Here is a 6,000-nt window from a genome sequence, read left to right on the forward strand (position 1 = left end):
AAGTCATTAATGAAGATATGATTTTAATATTAAAAGATGAAAAGTCTTACAAAAAGAGTATCCAGGGAGCAATTGATCCAGAGATGGTATCATGAAGAGAGTTTTTAAAATCTGAGATAAATTGATTACAGCACTGCAGTTAACAGAACCTGAAGGCAGGCCTTGGTGTGATTCTCCTCTCTACCGCTTATGAGTTGGGTGACATTTGTTTTCTCCGAAGCTCAGTTTCCACAATCTCAAAGCAGAGACACTTAAGTATCAGCACACCACTTTGTAAAAGTGACAGGGAACAAAGGAAATGAGGTTCATTGTGTCCATTGTGGTTCTTGCATCATCAATGGCTCTGTGTTATCCCTTCCAAGTGCAACTCTGTGGCTTGAAACATTTAGGCAATGGAAAAGAATGGTTATTTTTTTTCTTTCTTGGATTCCCCCGCCCCCCACCCTGCCTGAGCTAGGGTTTCTCTATAGGGTTGGAGCCTGTTCTGGAACTCACTATGTAAGCCCAGGCTGGCCTCGAACTCATTTGGAGGTCAGAGGAAAATTTGTAAGAACTGATTTCCTTTTTCCACCATGTGAGCCCAGGAATTGAAATCCGATCATCAATCTTGGCACAAAGTACCTTTACCCATGAGTCTGCCAATCCCACCCTCAAACTTTGTTTTATTTTGTTGACAATAGAATGCTTCTAGGGGGAAAAAAAAGTGTATGGATTTCAGATCTTATTTGCATTTATTCAATAAAGATTGATGGCTTTCTCGATTGATTGATTGATTGATTTTGATGCATTTTTTTTGAGACAGGATCATCCTGTGTAGCCCAGGCTGGCCTCTTACTCACCAATCCTCCCGCCCCAGGCTTCTGAGTCCTGGGATCAACAAATATTTATTGAACACCTATTTTCAGAAGATCATCAAAAGCCTCCTGATAGAAATCGTGTCAACTCCCTGCCCCTACTTGTTCCTGTCTCTCACTCTCCTTAAACATAGTATCAGAAAAAAGAAAGACAAAGAGAAGAAGATATTTGTTTCATAGACTATCATTCATGTTCTTCTCCCCCTCCCCCTTCCCAACCATACCTGTGGAAATGTTACTTACAGAGCCTGCCTCTGTTTTCACCTTCCGATTCAATCCTAGTATCCATCAAGCTGTTGCTGTCTCCCACGCCCTTCACCTCTTTTTCTTCTTTTGAGTCAAGATCTCACTCTGTAGACCAGGCTGGCCTCACAGAGATCCTCCAGCCTCTGCTTCCCAAGTGCTTGGATTAAAGGCATGCACCATTATACCAGGTGCAACAGGCTTCTTTTAACAATTGCAGATTTCAAAAACAACTACAACCAAAAATAATTAAAAATAAGAAAAAGAGCGAATGTTTGCATTCACTGCAGAGATTAAATTATGGCTGTCTACTGATCTGGGATAAAGTCCCAAATCCTTAACATGGCCTCAGAGATCTTGCATACTGTCATCTGTACCTGTGATTCCTCTTTGTTCCTTGTCCTTTTGCATTCTCCTCTCTCCTCCCCAGTCGTGTCTTTCGCTGTCTTATATTGTCTCTCACCTTACCATCTTCCTCTCGTTCCCTGTCCAGTATCTCTCTACCCACAAGCTAGCTCATCATTTCAGGCTTCAGCTTACCAGTTCTGGGATAGAAGTACTTACTTAGATTCCCATTTATATAATTCTTCTCCTTCATAGCATTCATTGCTTTTTATAACATCTGCCTTTCTCTAATAGCCTACAAAGTCTAAGAGGGCAGGACCACTCCTGTCTTGCTAATAGGTATATTCCCAGTGCACAGCTTAGTGTCTGGAGAATAGTAGGAAATAAAATATTTTCTAATTCATACAGTCAGCTGCAAGTTGACTTTGTCTTTCTTTTTCTCTGAATCTTCCTAAGGCTACCTAAGCAGAGATGACACTTCCTTGTTCAAGTCACTACTGTACCAAAGACCCCCCACCTCTCTATTTTTGTTTTGTTTTGTTTGTTTGTTTGAGACAGGGTTTCTCTGTGTAGCTTTGGAGCCTGTCCTGGCACCCACTCTATAAGCCAGGCTGACCTCGAACTTAGAGATTTTCCTGCCTCCTTAGTTCTGTAATTAAAGGCATGTGCCACCACCACCAGGTTCCACTCCTGTTTTTATACTTAATGCATTGTGCTTTGATGTATTTAACATGTTTAAATTCCCTTCTAAAATGTGACTTTCTTGTCTATCAAACCATAACTCCTCCCCCCCTTTTTTTTTCTCCCAAGCATTTCACCTGGGATCATGGCACAATGTAAGTGCTCAAGAAATGTTGAGACAGAAGAGTTATCCAATTCTGTCAACTGACAGATATATAACCTGAAGGAGCATGGGAAGTCAGAAGATACCATCTTGGGTGTGGCTTAGCCTCACATAGCAATGAGGTGATCTAGAAAGCAAATATGCACAGCTCTAAGCATAGATATTGATAGAAGTGGCAACACAGGAGAGAATGGAGTCCTGAGAGGGACACCATGACAGTAAGTTCCAGGATAGGAGTCTACAGTAGCTAAGAGGATGACTGACAGGATGCATTCTAGTTAGCCTGGTCCACTCCCACTAATGTCTGTAAGTTCTAACATAGTAACTGAGTGTAATTCTTCCTTTATGCTCTTAAAAGTGTCCCAAATAAATTACCTGGCCAGCCTACCAGAAGATCACACGAACTGGGAAATGTTGGATGATATAAGGGCAGAAAGAAAAGAAAGGAAGGAAGGGAGGAAGGAAGGAAAGGGGAAAGGGAAAATGAGGACAAGAATATGGCAAGGAATTGAAATAACTCAAATTGAAGAAAAATACTTAACTAAACGATAGTGTGTGAAGAGCTAGCTATCAAATGAAAAAGCACAATGCTAGCCCTTGAAAGAAAGTGATATCACGTCGGACGCTGATGGCACCCACCTTTTCTCCCAGCATGTGGGAGGCAGAAGCAGTCCAATCTCTGTGAGTTTGGGGCCAGCATGCTTTACAGAGCTTGTTCCAGGACAGCTAGGGCTGTTACACAGAGAAACCCTGTCTCAGAAACAAAGAACAAAAAAGAAAGTGACATCACTTATGCCTTGCAAAAAGAAAGCAGGAGGTTCACAAGAAATGCAGCTCTGACAAGCATTTTCATCCACAGTTTACAAATAAAGCAAGAGGAGCTCAAAGGAAATAAATAGCATAAAGGAAAAGTGAAACCAATTATCTACACGTAGGTAGATAATTAAAGAACAACATTGGAGCGAGGGGCATCTGGAAATCACCAAGACATCCTTTCTCTGAAACTTGCAAAGCATTTTCAGTAGTGAAGTAGGAAGTGAAACTAAGTGACAGGATGACACCTCCCTTACAATGCAGAGCAGGTCCTTCATTGTGACTTGTGAAATAAGTGCCGGCTCCTTTCTGGACCACTGAGCTTCGCTGTGGGCCACTTTTCTTTCCCCCAGAGAGAAGTAGCTTCAGTAAGTAACATCAGTGAGATGGAAATAAAAACTTCCACACAAGGATGTTGGGCTTCAAAACAAGCTTACAATAGAGAAAAAGAAGACGGTCCGGGCCAAAGGAAGTTAATCTTGGTTGTAGTGAATGTGAGATGAGGTCTGCTGGCCGTAAAAGAGAAGTAAGAAAAGGCTAATGCAGTGTAAGAGTGAAAATACTCCAAACATTGAGGCAGGTATGGAGATTGGTAGAAAGAGCCCCCACGAGGCAGGAGCATGAGCATTTTGAGAGAGCGACACAAAGGTGGAGAGCTGGAAACGGGTTGATGCTTGTGATGATTCCTTCGAAATGAGTGAAAATCCTTCAATCTTTCCCAAGAGCTAAATAAAGACTCTTTACTCAGCAGTAACAGTTGCCTCTGCCTCCCTTACTGAGTGTGGCCTAAATAAGCAATTAGACTTAGGTACCTCTCCCACCTTCTCCTTTGAAGATAGTAAGAGATGAATGCAGGGGTACACATGTAGTTCCTTCTTGGCAATTGGGTTTAAGAAGTGCTGTGCAACACTGGGCCACATTTATGAATGGCTCTGACACATCTATGTTTGAACAACATAGTCCAGTTGAAATAATAAATTCTATCATCAAGAAATGAAGACATTGACTATGTGAGACTTGGGTAAACCATATACTTTTATTTTAAGGTTCCCCTGTAAACTCTCCCCCCCCCCCCGTTTTTCAAGACAGGATTTCTCTGTGAAATAGTCCTGGCTGTCCTCTCATTCTGTAGACCAAGCTGGCCTTAAATTCATAGAGATCTGCTTACCTGCTCCCAAGTGCTGGTATTAAAGGCATGCGCCGCCACTACCTGGTGCATGCAATGTAAGTTTTTCACTTATATTGCAAGGGGTTTTGGTTGCTTTTTGGTTTTTTTTGGGGGGGGGAGAGTTGGTTTGCTTATTGTTGGTGGGTTATGGCGGGGGTGACACACTCTACATAAAAGTCAAGTAAAGATGGAGGTTTCTGTCCTGCCAAGTCCCACTATCCTTAAACCCCAAATAAACACACAGCCACTACATTAATTATAAAATTGTTGGCCGATGGCTAGGGCTTCTTACTGGCTATCTCTCTCTTAATTATTTTACCCATTTCTATTAATCCATGTATTGCCACTAGGCTGTGGCTTACCTGTAATCCAGCATGTTACTCCTTGGGCAGCATGGTGTCTCTGTGCCCTCTCCTTGCCTCTCTCCCTAGCGTTCTCCTCTTCTCCTAGCCCCGCCTATCTTCCTGCCTCTACTGGCCAATCAGTGTTTTATTCATCAGTCAATAACATATATATATATATGAACATCCCCATCAATAAAGTAATGGTAGGTATTAATGAGAAAGGCCCCTTGAATATTATTATTATTTTTTGTTTTTGCAGTATTGAGGACTTCCACATGCTACCACTGAGTGGCATTCCTAGCCTTAAACCTATTTCTGAGTCATAAAAGTAGGTAACTAAGCTGGGCATTGGTGGTGCTCGCCTTTAATCCCAGCACTTGGGAGGCAGAGGTAGGCTGATCTCTATGAGTTCAAGGCCAGCCTTGTCAACAGAGCTAGTTCCAGGACAGTTAGGGCTGTTACACAGAGAAACCCTGTCTTGGAAAAAAAAAAGTAGGTAACTAATTAAAATTTTCTTATACGTTTCCTTTTTTAAAATCTTGTTTTGTTTGCAACAGGGTCTTGCTGGCTGTGGTGGTTTGAATATGAATGGCCCACATAAACTCATGTGTTTGAATGCTTGGCCCATAGGGAGTGGCACTGTTAGGAAGTATGGCCTTGTTGGAGTAGGTGTGGCCTTGTGTGTCACTGTGAAGGTAGGCTTTGAGGTCTCATGTATACTCTAGCCAGGCCCAGGGTGACTGACAGTTTAGTTCCTGTTGCCTGTGGATCAAGATGTAGAACTTTCAGCTTCTCCAGCACCATCTCTGCCTGCATGCTCTCATGCCCTGATATAATGACAATGGACTAAACCTCTAAACTGTAAGCCATCCCTGATTGTTTTCCTTTAAAAGAATTGCCATGGTCACGGAGTTTCTTCACAGCAATAGAAACCCTACAGTCACTGGCCTTGAATTCAAGAACTCCTGCTTTGGCCTCCAGAGTGATGACAGTACACTCAGGTGCCATCATTCACAACTCCTTTTCCCTTCTTGAAAAATAATACCCTAGAATTTCAATGAAGAAAATGTAAGAGTTTGAAGCAGTAATACCAGAAGCTAAGCATGGTGGTGCATACCTGTAACCCCAACATTCGCATGGTAGAGGCAGGAGGATTAAAAATTCATGGTACCCTAAGCCACCTAATGAGTTTAAGGCTAACCTGAGCTACAGTGGGACTCTAACTCCAACAAAAACCAGGGAAATGGCTCATCTGGTGGAAACACTTGCTGCCAGGCCTGATGACCTGAGTTCAATCCCTAGACCCACACAGAAGGAGAGAACTGCCTCCTGTAGGCTGTTCTTTGACAATTGTGCTGTGTAGTACATATACACACATGTATGCATACA

Source organism: Phodopus roborovskii, unplaced genomic scaffold (genome assembly GCF_943737965.1).
Source record: "Phodopus roborovskii unplaced genomic scaffold, PHOROB, whole genome shotgun sequence".
In the NCBI taxonomy this organism is placed as follows: domain Eukaryota; kingdom Metazoa; phylum Chordata; class Mammalia; order Rodentia; family Cricetidae; genus Phodopus; species Phodopus roborovskii.